The sequence below is a fragment of the Elaeis guineensis genome, chromosome 2 (assembly GCF_000442705.2).
Source record: "Elaeis guineensis isolate ETL-2024a chromosome 2, EG11, whole genome shotgun sequence".
NCBI classification, from domain to species: Eukaryota; Viridiplantae; Streptophyta; class Magnoliopsida; order Arecales; family Arecaceae; genus Elaeis; species Elaeis guineensis.
The window spans coordinates 124,653,525-124,675,762 of NC_025994.2; the positions used below are offsets into that span (position 1 = coordinate 124,653,525).

Sequence of the window (22,238 nt, forward strand, 5' to 3'; positions counted from 1 at the left end):
CCCTATTAACGGTCATAAATGACTAATTTGTGAAGATATTTTGGGAAGCATGAAAATTTCTAACAACTATAAATAGAGAGGTTCATTCTCACCATTTTTACCATACTAAATCCAATTCATTCTCTCAATCCTTTTTTACTCTCAATCTTTTTCTCTCTACAAGCTTTTCTTATTTACTTGCTTACAATCAATTTTGCTCAAGTGTGCTTGAATTCTCTCGAAGTTGAAGGATCAAGCTACTAGCATTGACTACCAAGCTCTCTCATCCTCTATCTTCGGTGAAGAGTACATTGTTCTTAACAGAATCTTTTTATTTTTATTTTTTTTATTAGCATAAATGGATTCTTATTATAATAGGGGAGACGAACACTCTTGAAGAAACCACTAGCACTCAAGTATGTAGGATTAGGAATAGAACTAGTGAGGTATGGAGAGATTTGATGAATCTATAAATGTCCAGGGTGAACCTAGGGCAGTTTGCAAGAAATGCAAAGCCGTTTTGATCCCTAAATCATCTAGTGGCATTGGCTATTTGAAATGCCACATAGAACAACATAAGACACATGACGCAAAAATCTAAGCCCAATTGAATTTAATTGGGGGTAGTCTTAGTTCTTGGCAATATAGTCAAAAAATGCAACGTAGAGAGCTTGCTAGGTGGACAATTCATGAGAAAAAATCGTTTATAAGAGATGAGTCATAAAAATTAGAGCGATAGATCCAACGGGATCTACAATAGGGGTGGCAATCGGATCGGGTTGGATCATAAATGGGTCAGGTTAATGCGGATCAGATCAGAAAATCATCAACCCAAACCCAACCTATTTATTAAATGGGTTAAAAATTCAAACTTGAATCCGACCTGTTTATTAAACAGATAACCCAACCCAACCCATTTAACCCATTTATTAAATATGTCAAATTATGTTAAACAGGTTAAACAGATCCAATTAAACGGGTCAGAAATAGGTTAAACAGATTTGAAACAGATTAAACGGTTCTTAAATGGGTTAAATAGATTAAGCAGATCGAGTTAAATGGATTAGAAATAGATTAAACAGGTTAAATAGGTTATTTGACTCAATCCGATCTGAATATCAAATGGGTTAAATGGGTCAGATATCTAAAACCAAAATCTGACCCACTTATTAAACGGATTAAATGGGTTGATCCATTTATGATCCAAATCCGTTTAGCCTAAATCCAAACATGTTTATGACGGATCGAATACAGATCGGATTGATGGGTCGGATCATATTTTGCCAGTCCTAGTCTATAATCCCAATATAGATGAATTAGTAAGAAAATAATTCGTAGAGAAGCAATAAAACAATATATTGAAATGAGAATTGTGCTTCAAAAATTATTAGAATCCTTAAATTGTAGAGTGTCAATGACTTGTGATATTTGGACCGCTAATTATAAATATACTAGTTATATTTATTGCACTATTCATTTTATAGATAATGAATAGAACATAAATAAAAAAATTCTGAGTTTTAAACTACTTGAATTTTTACACACTGCATCTGTAATTTCAAATGCTATAATGGCAGCTACAATATATTATGACATTCAAAATAAAATATTATCTATGACTTTTGATAATGCATCTAATAATACTACTGCTATTTGTTTACTGAAACAATCATTAAATCCAATTTTGGATTGTGAGTGTTTACATATGAGATGTGTATACGATATACTTAACTTGTGTGTGCAAGATGGATTAAGTATTTTAAATCACTTGATCACTCGAATTAAGAATGCCATCCGATTTATCGAGCATTTCTCTTCGAGAAAATAAGATTTCAAGCAACTGTATAACTTCTACGATAAGGCATACAAAAAATTTAAACTTGATGTTGTATATAGGTGGAATTCCACATATCTTATGTTAAGTAGTGTATTTGAATATTCTGAGTTGATAAATATTTTTGTAAATTTTCGATTATCTTTTGAGGAATCTTTGACTTCTGAGGACCGACGTCATTTCAAATTTTTTTTAAAAAAATTTTAAATATTTTTTGATGCAATAAATTTTTTCTCTGATGTATATTATTCTACTTCTTATGAATTTTTGACATATATTATTCAAATTATTGAATTTTTTTTTATATAGAAATGATGAAACTTTAGCCCCTCTAGTTCATACAATGGAGGTCAAATGGAGAGAATGTTGACCTATGTTAAGTATTATACACTCTATTGTTGCTATTTTTGTTGATCCTAAAATTAAATTGAATAGTGTTCTTTATTTACTTGATGAGTATCATGAGTATATGCTGACCGATTCAATTGATGATAAAGAAAAAATTGAACATTATTTGTATGCCATGTATAGTTTGTATGATGTTAAGTTTGAAGGCAGTGGAGCTGGTGTAATCACATCTAGACAAGCAAGTACAAATAGCAGCGGAAAGCACAACATGTTGCAGTGGATCGTCCAACGGCAACGGTAATCGGACAGTAGTTTGTCTTTATCGTCTTTGTCGTCGGAATTAAATTTCTACCTTACCAATGACATCACTGCTGCCCTCAATCCCAATCAGCTGGATAATTTTGATGTACTGCAATGATGAAAATCATAGCAAAATATCTTTCATGTGCTTGCTACTATGGTACGAGACATCCTGATCATGACAATATTTACTGTCACTTAAGAGTCTGCATTCAGTATCGATAGACGAGTCTTGGATGAGAAGAGAAGTAGAATGAATAAAAAATCTGTAGAGATATGTGTTTGCTTCAAGAATTGGCTAGATGCAAAGAGCCGATTCCAAGACATTAGCGAACATTTAACAAGTTCCGAAGACGATACGAACACAACCACCATCAACGAATCCACAACCTCTGTTATTGAGATAGGATTTCAACAATTGTAATTTGTAAACATATCAAGTTTTATTTTTCAATATGAATAAAAATTATGATATATTTTTTTAATTATTTATTTTTTAATCTTTGCATTCTCTGTAATTTGAACAACAAACAATTCAATTATATATAAAAAATTTGAGATATTTTTTCACAATCTTTTCTATATGTATATTTCAATAATAAACCTTTTTTTTAATTTTTTTTTCAAATCCAAAAGCTAAAAAATTAAATATTAACCTTAAAAGTTAAAAAAAATTATTTTTAAAAAATTGAATATTAAATAAAAATAAAAACGGCCTTGATGGATTCAGCGTGGCCCAGGCCCGCACGGGCCTAGATAGGTCTGGATCGGGCTAGGCCCGGCCCGTATAAATTTGAACCTTGGGCCGGGCCTGGAAGGGTGTTTTACAAACGGGCTAGGCCAGACCCGGCCTGTTTAGTTCTGTGCCTTCCTATGCCCGGCCCGGCCCGGTCCGTTGGCTACCTTTAGGTTGGGGCGCTCAAACACTGAACCACCGAAAGTAATATGCGAGACGGGATGTTCTTTCTTTTTTTTTGTCTTTTCACAGCGGCAAAGAAATTCTTGAGCAAAAGGTAAGTGGGAAGGTAATCAGAATCCTATGCTGTTTTCCATTTAAAAAAAAAAAAAAAAAAAGTCAGCAAGAGAATCCTATGCTCTTCCGTGCTAGAATCAGAACCAATTTTCAAATAAGTTACTCAAAAGGATATGAAGGGAATATGGAGATCCGTGACGGAAGATGGGAGTTGTAGATAGACGGAATTTATATTAAGAGATTAAGATTATATAAGTAATGATACATAATTAATGGTTTTGAGAGGTCTGAGCTAGTTGGATGCAGATTTTTTTTTTTTTTTTGATAATATAGTTGGATGAAGATTGACTAACTCGTTTTGACATTAGATCCAAAAAAGAGAAAACATATATAATAGAAATTTCCAATTGTTTGAAACCGTTGGGGCTTTATGCGAATTCGGCTGGTAAGTAACGGGAACCCGCTCAAACACTTCGAACACCTAAAACTTAAAAAATAACAAAAAAAAAAAAAAAAAAACTCGTGGTCGTGGTAGCGGTGTTTCATAAATTATTTAATGATAAACAATAAGAATATCACCACACTGGAACAAACCGCTCCTTTTGGATAAATTATTATTATTATATTTAAAATCAACTGGCGCTTTAGCACATCTTGAATAGTCATCATAATTTATAAATTAAAAGTTATGAATAATTATATAATAAAATATTTAAAAAATTATTATGTTAAGATGTCGCTTTATGCTTTCTCATCGCCTTGATTTTCGGTTTTTTTTTTCTTAAAAAAAAATCTAAGCTGGGCCCGCTCATCCAATGCGATGAAATTTTCGTTGACAAAAACGAGTAGATGAGTCTGGGACCGGGAAGAAGGTATGGCCAGGAAAAAATTATTAGTTTGATCAGATCAAATAGATCATCCAATAATCAATCATCCACCACGTTTAATCCTATTGCGTTTGAACTATTCAAGATCAAAATACATGTGCCTCGCGTTTTGAGTAGGTCCTTGGGACCGGGTCCATTTAATAATTTTCTCGAATGACTTGGGCCTCTGAGCAACTAGTCTTATCTCACCAACCAAAATTGCCGACAATTCAACGGACGATGAGCTGCCATCACGTGTACCCCTCCATGCGCGTCACCGAAAGCTCCTGGAAGGTGAGCACCCGTGGAGTGATCACCAACGTCCACTTCGAACAAGGCTTTCTTCGTGGTATCTTCTCCTTTTCGTCGTCATTGTCGAGGCTGCCGGATCGTGATTCTTGCCGTGACATTCAAGTCGGACAGACTTCTACCAAAAAAACAAAAAGGAAGACCGACGTGTTTCCACTACGTCTTCCGAAAATGACCAAAATGGTATTGCGACCTAAAAAACGTGCCCCACAAAGAAGCCACCGGGACCGCGGTTGGATTTCGTTGATATCCGACAAGTAGAGGGTAGTCTAGGTGAAGGTCTGCGCCTCGGTCGCAATAACAGAGGTTTTAAAAGAAAAGTAAAAAAAAAGAAAAATGCATCATCCAGGGAACTTCCGCGAAACTTCCCTAGTCATTGTCAGGCCAGCTCATTTCTTCGCAGACAGAGACATCGATAAGGATCCAAGCAATAATGTCCCTCTTGGGACGCAAGCACAGGACAATTCTGCCTCTACCTTCACGCTGTCAACGCTGCCCCTTTCTTCTTCTTTTCCCTTTTTTTTTTTTTTTTTTTTTGGCTTTTTTTCTTCTTTTGTCTTTTTTGGTAAAACAGTGGGAGCAGAAGAACTATGGGAATAACGAAAGACACAGCATATTGCGCACGAAGTTTTCACAGCACTCTGGATCACAAGTCACAACAAAAACGACAGCTAAATAAGGAATTACTAGAATAACAGCCAAAAACAGACTACGAAGACAAGACTCCAGCTTCAGAGTAGTGGAGATGACGAAGGTAGCTTGGTAAGATTTGAGGCAAAACTAACAGACAATCCCAAGTATATGCGAATATGATCAGAAACCGAAAACAAAGAACTGTTTTAATGTTTGAGCCAGGCATTGTAGATTCCCCTGGATGACCATGATAGAAGTTGGACTGTCGATCGAATACTAGACTTCCTGTCGATGGTTTTTTTCCGTGATTTTAGACGAGGATTGTGCAAAGACATGTTGCGAGTTGGGTCTCTCACTATATAAACTCACTATATAAACTGGATTCGAGAACCGCAGCTGGAGCAGCGACGTGTATGGGAGATGAATAAGGGAAAAAATAATAATGATAATGCCATAGACAAGGAAAAAAACTCATTTTTTAAAAAAATAAATTATTAAAATTTTATAATAAAAACTTTTATGCTGCATTTACCTGCATATTAGAGGAGGGAAAAAAATGAAAAAAAGCTTTTCCATTCCACTATTTCAATTTAACTCACTCATTTCAATTATTAGTGGAGTAAAATGGATATTTTGACATGTAAAGCTGCTTCTGCGTTGGTGGCCTGCCACTGATCCAAGCGGAGAATAGCGGAGCACGAAGCAGCGGAGCTCGTCTCCTCGGGTGTGGAGAGAGCGATCGACAGCGGAGGGCAGGTCTTTTCAGACCTAAATCACATCCACATGCGAGCCACGTCCTACGGAAGGATTGGCAGAAACAATTTCATTCCTCGTGTGGTATTTTTATTAAATTATTTTTAATATAAATATAAAAAATAAAAAAAATTAATAAAAAATAATTTTATCAACTTAAAAATTCAACTTACATGCACCACCCATCTTTAATATTTAAAAAAAATATAAATTAATAGATTATGATGGATAAATAATTTTTCTTTTTTATTTATCATTCATAAAATTTTTTTAATTAAATTATAGATAGAAACTATTCATCTTACCAGCTCCATCCATCGTTCATATCATAATCCTAACCAAATATAGGTTGGTAGAGATTCTTCCATTTTTTTTTTTTTTAAAAAAAAACAAAGCTTCAAAGCATCCGCTCCCTCATGGCATCTCCTCTACCGTCAGCTCTCTCACGAACCCACCTTCCACCCAACCCCACTCTAGCTGGATTGAAGCCCGAGCCACCAGGCAGTCTGAACCTAGCGCTCACGAATCAGCTCAGCGTCATGGGAGCCAAATTGAGAGGCACCGGCCTTCAGAATCCGACCCCCAGCCCTCCTTTCCAAAATGGCAAGGGGCGTATCATTTGAACTAAAGTTCGATGACTAATATTAGTATTTATAAAGGAGAAAAAGGTGATGAAGATCTTGTCAAGATAAACTATTCGGATGATAATATCTTAAGGATGCAACTCAAAATTCTTGCCCAGAACCTCCGTACCAAGATCACCAAGAAATGAGTGGAAGTGGCATGGACAATATCCATCCGGATTCATTTTCATATTCTAGTCAATTCAAATATGAATAAAAATTTGAGGATCCGACTAATATTCATATCCGTATCCATATCCATCAAAGAAAAATAAATATCAATATGAATAGACAACTATCCAATCCGCATCCAAATATCCAAATCTATCTGTAATTTTATATAATTTTATATAATACTTACTAATTTTTAAAAAAAACATGACTACTATATAAACATGCTATTAACTTGATTTATCATCTATATACTAATATCTTTAATTATATTGTAATAAAATTTAATTATCTAACTTATATTTATAATTATATCCATATTTTTCGTATCCAAATTATATCCATATCCATCTAAAACAAATATGGATAAATTTTTGTATTCGAATAATATCCATATCCGTATTTATATTTATCAAATAAAATAAATATGGATATGGATATACTGATATCTGGTTCGTATTTGATCTACTTTTAGTCTTATTTGGAGAGTGGTATAACCACAAGCCATTTAAATTTGAAAACAAAAAATGAAAATGAAAATCGTCGTTGTGAAGAGTCAGAGAAAGTCTTTGTGCACCGCATGTGTTAAATAAAATTAACATGAAGTGTACCGTCCAATCATATTGGAGCACATAATGTACTTAATGATGGAACAGACATTTAATGCTGCTCAATTTTTTTCTCTAATTTTCAATAATAAAAATATCATTTCCTCCATAGAATAAAAAAAAGAATAATATTATTACTTCCTGATATCTTGTATGAATTTTTATGAATATATATGACGTCCTGAATCATATATATGACTTCCTATGTATTTTTGATATCCTGAATAATATATATGGCTTCCTGATGCTTTATATGACTTCTTGTGAATATATATGACATCCTGAATAATATATATGACTTTCTGTGAATATATATGATATCCTAAATAATATATATAATTTTTTAATATTTTATATGACTTCTTATCAATATATATGACATCCTAAATAATATATATAATTTTCTGTAAATACATATATGATATCTTGAATAATATATATGATTTAAAGTTATATATATTATTCAAAAAGTCATATATATTTACAAGAAATCATATAAGGTGTTAGAAAGTCATATATATTATTCAGGATATCATATATATTCACAGAAAATTATATAATGTATTAAGAAGCTATATATATTGTTCAGGATGTCATGTATATTTACAGAAAGCCATACATATTGTTCAGGATGTCATATATATTTACAGGAAGTTATATATATTATTCAGGATGTTATATATATTCACAGAAAATTATGTAAGATATTAAGAAGCCATATATATTATTCAGAATATCATATATATTCACAGAAAGTTATATATATTGTTCAAGATATCATATATATTCACAAAAAGTCATACAAGACATGAGGAAGTTATATATATTATTTAGGATGTCATAAAGATATAAAAAATTATATATATTATTCAGGATGTCATATATATTTATAAAAAGTCATATAAGATATCAAGAAGTAATAATACTATTTTTTTTCTTTACTCTATGGAGAAAAGGATATTTTTGTCACTAAAAATTGAAGAAAAAAAAACTGAATGATATTAAATGTTTATCCCATTTAAGACGCTATGTGCTCCAATATTATTGGATAGTGCACTCCATTTGTAGATGAAACTTCGACAGCAGCTAGGTCTAGAGAGAAGTTGTGAGCATTACGTTCATGCATTACTTCCATACCAAGATTAGCGCAATTGATGATATCAGTCCAAGTATTGATAACACAACTCTGACGGTCAACTACAGATTGGTTGAATTGAAATCATTTAGGTTAAAAGTCATAGTACTAATACTTAAAGCAGTGAACCAGATACTTACTACAGGCCAAACAGCCAAGAAGAAATGTAAGAAATGAGAATTGTTGAAACTAGTATATTAGAAGATCAATCGGCCAAAATAACTCCTATTACACCGCACACGGTGTACCAAAAATTACTCGTCATATAATGGTATATGACTCTACAAGCTTATATCATGAGACCATAAATATCGGTACTCATATAATTATCCGTTATTTTTTCAAAAAACTGATATAGATGAAAGCTATTACTTCGGGTAAAGGCATTGTTGTTGAATAAACTTTGTTACAACTACTGTATAACAATAATATGACAGCCATGATGCCTGCATATGCCTACAATGTAAGCAATGCGAGAATGCCAGTGATTTCCAATTTCAGGAACCCTAATAACTTCAAGAAACAGCCTATAATTTTATATTCAGTTACATAGGCACACCCTGATTCATCATCCACATTCCCCAACACAAACACATGTAGTCTTATAGGAACTGTTCCAAGACGATTGATATGATCCTTATGATTATCATGAAGTAGCATTTAGCCTATGCAGTGAAAGAGAAGCATGGTTAACTCCGATACCCTGTTTGATCAAACTTATGTTTTATTATCGATGAAGTTTTTTTTTTTTTTTTTTTTCTTTAAAGTTCCTTTTCTTATATTTTTTGGCAAGTATGCTTCTATTAGAGGTAGCAAATTTAAAAGAAAGGAGAAAGTGAAGAGTATTTATGAGTAATGGGAGTTTCTTAAAAAAAATATGTATGTGAAATGAAAGATCTAGGATACAAACTCTCCCTGAGCAAAAATGAATTTTCAAAACCCTAGAGTTCAATTTATATCCCCAATAGGATACAAGCCAATAATTTTTTGCAACCTTATAGCATATAGCAACGAAATGGAGGAATTATAAAATCTTTTCTTTAAATAGATTGATTTTTTATGGGCTCGTGGATAGATGTAGAAATACTATGATTAAATATTTAATATATTTCAGTATGAACAACATTAAATTGCCAAACTGTCCTCGCCCAATTTTGATACTATACCTATATTGGAAAGACTTTGTTAATTACAAACCATTACATTTGTTTATAATGATAGTGTGATAATGTCAATGTCCTCACCTAACGTTGAAATTATCCCTCCACAAGTTAAGACCCCGCAGCAGAGGTAGTGCTATCCAGAAAAACGGTATCTGACATTATTTTGAAAGTTTTCATCATCATAAAGTCCATCTTAACACCATCATAAAGTCTATTGTAACATTATTCTGAAAGTTTTCATTGTCACAAAATCTATTTTAACACTACCACAAAAGTGTATTTTGACATCATCATGAAATTTTCACCATCACAAAGTTTATTTTAACGATAACTGATATTATTCTGAAAGTTTTCACTATCACAAAGTCTATTTTAACACCAGCACAAAAGTCTATTTTAACACCTCACAAAAGTTTTCACCATCACAAAATTTATTTTAACCATGTCTGATATTGTTCTGAAAGTTTTCAGCATCACAAAGTCTATTTTAACACGATCACAAAGTCTGTTTTAACATTATTCTGAAACTTTTCACCGTCACAAAACTCTATTTTAACACCATCGCAAAGTTTATCTTAGCACCATCACAAAAGTCTACTTTAAACACCATTACAAAAGTTTTCAACATCACAAAGTCTATTTTAACATTATTTTGACATTATTCTAAATGCTTTTACCATCACAAAGTCTGTTTTAACACCAATTGTTTCTTCAATTTTACATTGCTTTTGTTTTTTGAAAAAGAAAATAATACCTTGTAGTCAAGCTTTTTACATCTCTATACATAAGTTATCTCAAGTGGATAAGACCTAGATCATAATGCATTGGCAAGAGAAGACGAAAAGAGAAGACGACAAAGGCAACAAGGAAGGCATGATTGAGTTTAGGGCTGAAAGTGGATCAGATACGAATCATATATCAGTATATTCATATCCATATTTGTTTTGCCTAACGAATACAAATATGGATCGGATATTATTCAAATGCAAAAATTTATATTTATTTTAAATAGATACGGATATAATTTGGATATCATAAGTATATATGTAATTATGAATATAGAATGGATAATTAAATTTTATGATAATAGAATTAAACATATTGCTAAATAGATGCTAAATTAATTTAATAAAATATTTATATGATTGTATATTTTTTAAAAAAATAATAAATATTATATAAAATTATAGATAAATTTATATATTTGATTACGAATTTGATATATATATATATATGAATATTTTTGTATCCTTAAATTTCTCTCCATAATTAGATTGGATGGATATTATCCATGCTATTTTCATCCACAGCTGAGTTAGCGGCGGGAGTGGAGGGCAAGAGAGACAATGTCATGGAGGTCAAGAGATTTTATGGCATAATAAAAAGTTGGTCAATGACAGGATGGTCCGGGCCCAAGAGAGAAATGTAGGTTTAGCTAAAGTTCCACCTTAATGAGAGGGAGCCTGCGGAGGAGCTTGGCAAGGAAGAGAGCGTGGAAGCAACGGTGAAGAGGACAATTTCTCCCCCCTCGCCCCCCCACCCCTTTTTTTTTTTTGTCTCTCTCTCTCTCTGGAGTTGCGAGCGAATAACACTGCAAATAGTTCGGATCCATGACTGGTTTAGATCCAATCTGATTTATTTTAATAAACTTATAAAATCAAATCAAATTTTAAAATTAGATTCATTTTATTTTTGAATCAGACATGAATTTACTGATTTTGGACCCAACCCAAATTCAGGATACCGTTAGGACCTGAACTTGTTAGAGCTTCTAAGTTATAATTTAAGACTTGTATGAATATTATCTTTAACATAAAGATAGATTCGTAATTATTTTTATATTTTAATTTATTTTGAAAGAAATATTATATATTATATATTTTGTGTGGTTAATAGTAGTTGGTTTATATGGTAATTAAAATGCAGGCGGCTATATTTGACCCAGACCTAATCCAGATATAAATTCTTCAGATTAGGACTGAATTATACATGGATTCGACCCGACATAAATGATCCGTTGAGTCAAAAATTTTGATCGTGGATCAGATCTAATCAGATCTAATCTTTTATAGATCTGTATCCAATATCAGGATCCAATCAAAGAACTGGATCAGATTAAGGTCACTCATGGTCTAATCCAATCCAATCTATTTGCATCCCTACAAGGGATAGCGTACACTGATCAAAGAATAAAAATCACATGAGGTGGGCACCACAAAAAGAAATATGATACAGGCTTCTGATTTGTCATATCTTCCCAAGTGCCTATCTTAAAGAAGGAACATAAAAGTTAAAGGTATTTTCTTTACTAATGGAGCCATTAGTCTTACAATTAAAAAAATATAATATTTTCTTTCCTTACTTTTAGAACATATTTTTTATCAATACATATTACATAGCCAAATAATATACACCAAACAAATTAACCATCTAACAAATTAATATATACCTTTAGATAAATCAATATATAGTTTCCAAAACATGAAGTTCATCGATATACAGCTAATGACTAGATGATACACATTTAGCAAATTAGTTATCTAACAATAACAATCCAATATACCTCTTCAAGTAAATTCATACACAGTGTTCAGAACATTATGTTTATTAAGATATACTATATCGTTTAGTGATACATACCGATCGACTTCCTAATACATACTGTAAGATTTTTTGATATACATCCAATAGTAATCTAATCATACTTTCTAATAAATTGATATATTATTTCTAGAATACATTTTTTATTTGGAGGTATATTGGATTAGTATTGAGTGTGTTTCAAAGAAATATACAATATGTATCAGAAAGTTGATGAGTATTTATCATATAGCTATATAATATATATTAGCGAATATGATGTTTCAAAAATTATATATCAATTTGCTTGAAGATATACATTGATGAACTATCTATTGATATTTCGAAAATTATATATCATCTAGCCGTATACTATCTATTGATGAATTATATATTCTGAAAACTATATATTGATTTACTTAAATGTGTGTACTAACTTGCTTGATGATTATTTTATTTGATATGTATTACTTGATCGTGTACTATTTATTAATGATTCTTATATTTTGAAAACTATATATCTATTTATTTAAAGATATATATTAAATTTTTAGCTAATTAATTTTTTCGATGTATATTATCTAGCTATGTAATATATATCAGTAAAAAATATATTTTGAAAATAAAAAAAAATATCATACTTTTTTTTTAATTATAAGACTAACAACTCTTAGTAAAAAGTATCTTTCACTTTTATGTTTCTTCTATAAGATTGGTACTTAGGAAGAGATGATAAAATCAAAAGTTCGTAACACATTGCTTTTCATAGTACCAGCCCCATATGATTTTTGTTCCTGATCAAACGAAGAAGGCTTATGAAGATGACCGTTTGGAGCTAATTGAATTTAAGACCATCCATTTATCGTGATCTAGATTTTTTTTTTTTTTTTTCTGGTGAGCTGAAATAATGATGTGCCACATTGGCCATGGATCAAACTTTTTTACCTGATTTAGTGTGAACTATATTGCCATTTTCCATTAATTTAAAATTTATATGTATGCACCACTTTTGGGAATATCTGCACTCTTTGTTTCTATACTAGATCCTAGTTCTAATAAAGAGAGAGAAGAGGAAAATGGTTTCTTTTAAAACAAACTCCCATTTCTTTGCTCTTCTGCTCCTCATGCGCTGCTTTTCTTCGGTCTTTTCTATAGAAATAGCAAGAAAGGTGACCAGACTGCGTTGAAAAGCTAAGAAGAGCTATGAGGAATAAGATACAGATGTTTTTATCCATCCGATATTGCACCGATCATATATAACCTATTCTCTCATCAATCTATCATATTGAGATGTAGATCTGTCGTTGAGAGTGACATTCAACTGATTTGATCCCTTCATAAGTAGCGCCAGATGAAAATATAATTTTCTTTTTGAGATTTAACAATTTACATTAAGAGACTGGATAGCTTCAAAGGAGGATATATGGACGGCGGGTCTTGAGAATTATAATCTAATATATTAATTGAAAGTAACAAAATTTTAGTAAAAATAGTAAAATTAATAATATCTAAATATTGATGATAATAATAATATTTTAATAAAAATAATGTTTTTAGTAATAATATTATTTTTTTTATTAATAATATTTTTAGAAGATTGATTATTTTTAATAATATATATTAGCAAAATTATATTTTATTAAAAATATTTAAAAAATATTTATTAATAAAATAAATTATATAAATAAAATTATATTTTATTAAATATTAATAAAACATATTATTTTTAAAATAAATATATAATTAATGAAAAAATTAGAAATGATATATTTTTTAAATAAAAAGAATCCTGCCCAGGTTACATGCTAGTCCTGCTATTAAACGCACAGACCATCCTGGTGACCCATGAGGCTCTGGTTCCACCGAACTCGTTCTCCAAACAATCAGAAATATCCTTCCATGCACCTACTCAACCATGGGAGGCTACATGGTTGAGTATTTGGTAAAATATTTAAAATAGCTTTCTAATTTCTTCAAAACTTGAAAAAAAATGCATCAGGAAAAAACTCCAATACGGCGATTTTGGACAAAAGCTCTATTTAAGATGTTTCTGGAAGCTATCCTACAAAAGCTTACTAGAGAGACCCATATTCAGGCCCTTGTAATAATTTTTTAAAAAATTAATTTAAAATATTTTTATTATCATAATCATATAATTAAAAATTTTGATATTTAATTTTATAATATATATATATATATATATATATTAAAACAGAAGCTTGCTTCCATCCGCCACATAGTTTTTCCCAATCCCTCATTTGACACGTGTACACAATGGGACGCTCCAATAGGAATAAAAATCATATGAGGCGAGCATCATAAAAGATCTCATGGAGCCGGCTTCGCAATGTGCCACATATTTCTTAACACTATTCTTAAAATATGAGTCTAAAAGTAAAAAATGATAGAGTTATTAGTCCCGTAATTAAAGCATTCACTTTCTTCTTCATTTTCAGTACATAGCAATACATACTATGTGACAATATGATACACATTAAATATATAACCAGATGATACATACTTTGAATTTTTTTGATACCCACGTAGCAATGATCTAATACATACCTATAGTTAAATTGATACATAATTTACTGAATTTAGTTTCACCAATACAGAGCATACAACTAATTGATACATACCTAACAAAATATTCATCCAACATTCCAATATATACCTCTAAATAAAGTGATATATAATTTTTAAAACATAGCATTTATTAATATACAGCATATCAGCAAATGATATACATTAGATGGCTTATTGATACATACTGAAAGCTTTGTTGATATACACCCAACAACGATCCAATACACATCTACAATTAAATTGATACATAGTTTATCGAATTTAGTATTTACTAATACACAGTATATAGTCAATTGATACACACCTAACAAAATCTCATCCGACATCCCAATACACACCTCTAGATGAAACGATATACAATTTCTGTAAACTTTTAGATGTAGAGATCTTAAAAAAGAAGAGAAATTTAGAAGAGGAGAAAAAGCCTCGAGGTGTGTATTGGGTCATTACTAGGTGTGTATAAAAAAATTTATAGTATGTATCAATAAACTATTTAATGTGTATTATTTACTCATATACTGTGTACTGATAAATGCTATATTTTGAAAACTATGTATCTCTTTATTTAGAGGTATGTATTGAGATGCTAAATAAATATTTTGCTAGATGTGTATCAATTAATTGTATATTCTATACTGGTGAAACTAAATTCGGTAAATTATGTATCAATTTAATTGTAGGTATATATTAGATCGTTACTGGATATGTATTAAAAAAGCTTACAATATGTATCACTAATTATATATTTAATATGTATCATATAGTCATATAGTATGCATCGTTATATGTTGAAAATAAGAAAGAAAGAAAATGCTTTAATCATGAGATTAATAATTCTGTCAGTAGAAAAAGAATTTGACTTTTAAACTCATATTTTAAGATTAGTTTAAGATTAGTATCAAGGGACACATGGCACACTATGAAGCCCGCCCCATATATTCTTTTATATTGCCCACCCCATATCACTTTGAGAAAGTTTTTGTGCACCGCGTGTGGTGCAATAAAAATGATGTGGAACACACCACCCAACCATCTTAGAGCACGAAGCTATCGCTTTCTAACGTATATTTAATAGCACATTTAATATCGCAGTTCTATTTTTTCAGTTAAAATTTTGAATGATAAAAATGCTCCTACTATTTTAAAAAAATTATGATATCCCGTAACCATATTATGACATCCTGCGATCAAATTATAATTTCATACATAAAAATTATTAATTTTTTTTAAAAATTATAAAAAAATATTTTTATTATTAAAAATTTATAAAATTTTTAAATGATGAAAATATCTCTCTCCTTTATGACATCCTATAATCAAATTATGAATAGGAAGTCATAATTTAACCGTAGAGTGTTATAATATGATCACGTGATGTCATAATTTTTTTTAAAAAAAAATATTTTTTTCATTCAAAATTTTAAATAAAAAATAAAATATTAAATATATATTAAAAAATAATGATTATACGACCCAATGGTGCACCGCATGCTGTGTACAAAAAAAAAAAAAAATTACTCTATGTTTTTTTTTTTGTTCCTCTGATACGGCTCAGCAGGACGTACAGCGTTGGACAACTTTGAGACCAGTTATAGAACCGGTCGCACAGGTGCGCGCGGGTCCGGTTCTCTTTGAGACCCGTTTATCTTCTCGGCTCAACCGTGCTTCTTGCTCTGGATCACCCCTAACCCACTCACCCTTTACCTCTGCATCTCTCCCTGACGTCATGGGTAAGGCCCCGAACGAGAATCCTCCAAAGGGACCATCGCCATGGCCGCCAAGAACAGGAAGCTAAAGCACAAGAAGAGAAAGAATCCAAACAAAAAGTTAAAGAAGGCACCCCCAGCCATGACCGTCGCTGCCTCCAAGTTCAAGAACCCCAGCAAGAAAGATGATCATGCTATTCAAGAAGAGAGCAGGGAGTGCAACTCCAACGAAGATGACGACTGACAGCCGACTGCGGGCCTAAGGAATCCGGGCGCCAGCGGAGCCCTCCAGGATCAAGAGGATGCCGCCTCGAGTGGAGACTCCAGCGAGGAGGAGGAAGAACAGAGGGGTTTGGATGCTGGAGACGATCTCAGTGGAGGTTCTGAAGGCGATGACGAGGACGAGGGGTAGCCAACGATGAGGAGAATGGGTGGACGGCGGTCCCGATCCAGCTGACCGGAGTTTGGACGACCGCCTCCTCCCCGCCCGCAAAGATCGAAAGTGTGCTCGTCCGAGCCCCACGGACGCCGCCCAAGACAAAGGCATCGACGGCGAATGCGGAGGCGATATCAGAGGTGAGGGCTGGGTCGTTGGTGGGCATGTCGACAAGGACGGAGCCCGGGGACAAGCCCCGGGAAGACGCCGGTGGCGGCGTCGAGGGCGACGCGGCGGACATCGGCGGGGTAGCGTACGATGAGGAGAACGGGTGGACAGCGGTCCCAATCCAGCTGACCCGGGTGGTGGCCGGGCTTATAGGCCTGTCCGACGAGACGGTCGACATCGGGGAGAATGGGTGGACGGCGAGGCGGCGGCGAAGGAGATAGAGGTGGTCGGATCAATGCAGGAGGGATGGGAGGCGAGCGAGCAATCGGATTAAAAAAGAAAAAAAAAGAAAAAAAAAGAAAAAGAGAAAAAAGAAAAAAAATTTAAAGTTTAGATTGTCAATTTATTTTTTTTAAATTTAAATTTTTAAATTTATTTTTTTTAATTTTTAAAATTTAAATTTCTTATGAGCCATCGGTTGAAGGCACACGTATATTTTTGCTCCATCGCGAGTTTGAAGATGCTACTGTATTGGTGGTAATGATGATCGACGGACAATATTATCCGTTCTACTGATAGAAGATTTATGAAGTATGTGAAGAGATGATCAAAAAATATCGATAATATTATCGGCTCTATCATTGGGAGAGATGGATATGTGCAGGAAGATGATCAAAAAAAAAAGAGAAAAAAAATAAAAATTTTTTAAAATAATTAAAAATAAAAATAATAAAAAAACAATAAATTTATAAAAAAAATTTGTGAAATTAAGATCATTGATTTTTTTAAAAAAATTATATTCTATGCATCGCATAGAATTATAAGCTAGTTATTTATTACATAATAATCATCTATAAAAATAATTATATTATTTAAATTAAAATATAAAAATATTTTCAAACAATAACACCTTAATATACAATATAATATATACACTAAGTAAAATAAAATTATAATACATATATTATAATAATATATAACATTGTTATGATTATTATATTTTTATAATCATGTTACAATAATATAATATTATTATATGAGAATAATAACTAAAATAGTACAATGATAATACTGTATTATGCTAATAATATCACATTATTATATTATAATATTTTGTTAATAAAATGATAAAAATCCCACCAGTAAAAACTCTACATCCTGCAGTTTTGCATTCAAAAGCTTTTGAGTTTGAGAAATTATTAGTTGGACCAGGCTTATGAGCTCCGCAGTACATTGATCCTATCAAGAAGCACCACATGTCACATTAACAAAAAAAAAGGAAAAAGAAAGGCAAAGTGAGATGGGCACATTGAACCCCCGCTTACCTTTGCCTCCATTCCCAACGGAATGTTTAAGTTTTCTGCCTCTATGCACCGTCGATACATACTTTGACCACCTTGCGGCCATTGCTAAGAGCAGACGCAACAAAGACGAGGTAAGAATTATCAAGTGGGAGGTCAGGCTCCTCAGTGCTGATGATGTCCACCGCGCCTCCTAGCAAACCCTCTCCAACCTCCATCGCCGCACCCCATCATCATCCTCTTTCACCCTCAGATCCTTCGATCCCTTCCCCTCCTCTTCACTGCCACCATCGAAGGATCTCTCAAAACCCACATTATCGATGGTACAAAAAGGTAGCTAGCTACCTTAGAATTTTGCTCGGGATGGAGGCAAACGAAGATTCAAATTCGCCCATCTCACTTTTCCCTTCTTTTTTTTTTTTATTTTTTTAATGTGACATGGTATCTCATGACGGGATCAATCTACCAATGAGCTGGTAGACCCGTTCCAACAAATAAATTTTCCTTGATTTCAGATGAGTTTCCGCGTGGTGGACGCCCACACTGTGGGCCCGCTCCCTTGGCGTCTCTATTTTTTTTCGGTGGGCGTCTCTCTATAAAAAGGGTAACCAATGGAAGGAAGAGCACACCCCTCATCTTGTTATTCAACCAAGAGGCCGATGGATTTGAAGCCCAGCCAAGAAAGCACTGGGCAAAGAGCCACCCCACCTGATAATCCAAAAAAAAGACCCACCCCACCTCCGTCGGCATGCCATGGTAAACCGGACTCGGACGGGTTCTCGTGGCTGCAGCCGCTGGGGCTGGCCTTCCTCACCTTCAACTCGGTCGTGGCCTTGTACAGATCGAGAAGCGATCCCTGGGGGATGGCTTTCGTCATCACCTCCTACGTTGACCTTCTATTGCTCTTCTGGTGCCTCCGTCGTTTCGAGAGCACACCCGAGGGCTCCCCCAATACAGGGACTCTCAAAATGGCCGTCTGGTCGCTATCGACTCTCCTTACCGTCATGTTCTCGTACCGCGTGGCATCCATCATGCCGCTGCCCGTTGCGGTGGTCGTGTGGACCATGGCCGGGCTCACGATTGCTGGTGGCTTCTACGCCTTCTTCATTTACAAAGAGAAGGAAAGTGCTACATCCGCACCAAACGCCTCGAAGGTGTGAGCAGGAGAGAGCGCAGCCTTCCGCACCACCGTTGATACCACGCGGGTACCCCACTAGTAATAAACTCCCTGGTGGAATCACCCTTTGCCCTTCCATTGAAATATATATATATGTGTATTTTAATTTCTTTGCTTTCCGTTATAAAGAAAATGATAATTCCCAGGCTTTCTTTGTGGTAAGTGATAATTTTCAGGCTTTTGACCCGCTGTTGGCACTCTTTCACGTATTTCTCAGTTCCAAGAATTGCGTTGCCATATCACTAACATGAAGCAAATCAAATGAAAAATCTGGAGATCCTTCTAACATCTAATGATTGAGCCTTTTTGGTAGATATGACTCGGGTATTAGAAGGCAGCAGTTATAAATTTTAAGGAATAATTTCGTTCCCGAGAACATAATTTATGGACGGTTGCCAAGAATCCCCTTTCAAAATCAAATTCAAATCATAGATATGCTTTAAGTATTTTCATGCTGCTAAAGCATCAATATATGGTAGGGTAAGCTGATCAACAATTTCCATTTCCTCACGAGGTCAGCCCTCTAATTTTCTATAAATCACATTTGCTGCTTGATTCATCAGCTTCCGCAAAGACGGTTCCGTCAAAATTAATCCCCTGCTCCTTCAAACGAGCTTCTGATTCCCATACTGAAGAACATGCATGCAGTATATAAGACCACATCCTAGACCTACAAATTCTTCATTCCCAGTTTTGAAAACAACTCGGCTACAGCACGAGACGGGGTCCGAAGGGCCGTTCAACAACTGAAACAGAGCAGCTACTGGGGCACTCAACATGATCTCAAAGCATCTAAATATTTCCAATGGAAGGACTGACCTGAACGTTTCCAAGAATCTGCTGAGAAAGTTCAATAACTTCTAGTTGAGACTTTGCACAAACCAATGATCTAATGCGTTGCATCAACCAACGTGAATTTCTCCTCGTAAATGCCCCATCAACTCCCAACTGCCCCAACAAGTATGTACCCTCCCGTGCCAACAACTACAAGGACTCGTTTGGTTCACAGAAAATGGTGGGGTAGAAGCAATTTCTAGAAAGTAGAGAGGGAACCTGGGTTGAAGTTTTAAAAGCAATTCCTAAAATGTAGAGATTAAGTGGTTGGAGTTTTAAAAGAAGAAAGAAAAAAAAATTTCTTCTCATAGAAAGATATTTTATGGGAAGTGGAAACCCAAGATGTGGATTATAAAATTTTTCATGAGATGAAAATTGATGATGCTTTTTTCTTTTCAAAATATCTTTTTAAGATTCATGGCTAAAATTTTGCAAAATATCAATGAATGGTTAGGATAAAATACTAAATATAATATTAATATTATCTTAATATTTATAAAATATAATATTAATATTATAATATTTTTAAATAATTATACTAATATACTATTTTATTAATATATTAAATAAAATATTAATAAAATATTAATATATTAATATTATACTAATAAAATAATTTATTATGATCTAATATTATGTTATAATATATTAATATTATATTAATATTAATATAAATATAATATAAATATTTATAGTTAACATAAATATAATATTATTATTTATATAAAATTGAAGAGCAAAAAGATATGATCTTATATCTATCAAGGATATAACAGATATTTTATATAATTTTTTTAAAAAATAAATATTAATCAAATATAAATCATCCTGCAATAATTCATTTTTTTATAGTTAATCAAATATGTTAAAATTTTATATTTAAAAAAATAATTTTTTAAAAAATAATTTTTTAAAAAAATTTATTTTTATTTTTTTTCATGAACCAAATGAATACTCAGAACATATACATCCACAATCTACGGAGCATAATGGCAAGACCTTTGATGAGGTCCGACAAGAGACAAAGGCAGAACCAATTGGAGCTTATTACCTCTTGGACCGAAACATGATCTCATCTATTTCATCTGATCCTCAAATACTTCTTATAAGATCGATCAGCATTTGCCCAAGCATCAATTGTTTTATTAGAAATCTTGCAACTTTGCAACTGTATTACATCTACACATATATTACATGGCCAAACTCTGATTTTTCTTTGCTTTTGTGACGTAGATATACATAATGACAATCGTGAGCATGAAACAACTATTTTGCATGTGGATGTCACCATCCCTTTGTTGATTACAATCAGAAATGCATCTGCCGTCCAGCCATTTTCTGAAGACAGAAGATAGTGAACAGAAATTGATGCTTATTTTATGAACTTTGGAACCCACCCTATGAATTCAATTTGCTGAGACGGCCAATATTAAATATGCCCTCTCCCCCCATGGCTATGGTTGAGGACAAATGTCAGGAAAGCTTTGCACAATTTAACCTGGAGATACTTTAAACTCCCACCGAAAATCCATGTACGGTACGGTCCTTTACACCCAGCTGCCTCGTAAGCACTGAACTATATTCCATGATAGCCACAACGGGCCAACAAAGAATGCAATATTTTTACTGTTGCTAACTGGCCAGGCATAGTAAATTAGGCCTATCAAATATTATATTTTTGATAAACCTAATTGAAGTCTCATGGGCTGAAAGAAAGAAATTGAAAACAGCCGGCGAGGATTAGATATTGAATTTTTAGTAGCTTAGGTACAAGGCCCAGCCTGGAACACCTAGCAGAAGCAGCCTAAACCCGTG

At 33.1% G+C, this 22,238-nt stretch overlaps 1 long non-coding RNA gene across 5 annotated transcripts in view; it reads right to left on the reverse strand.

Moving 5' to 3' along the window:
* Nucleotides 1–22,238, reverse strand: part of LOC140855180 (uncharacterized) — a 65,141-nt gene that overhangs the window by 3,865 nt on the left and 39,038 nt on the right. Inside the window, exon 4 of one of the 5 annotated variants that reach the window (XR_012138205.1) lies at nucleotides 2,504–2,633. The exons of 1 other annotated variant lie outside the window; for it this stretch is intronic. This is a non-coding gene — a long non-coding RNA (uncharacterized lncRNA). 3 more of the 5 variants (XR_012138203.1, XR_012138204.1, XR_012138202.1) reach the window with 3 other exon arrangements.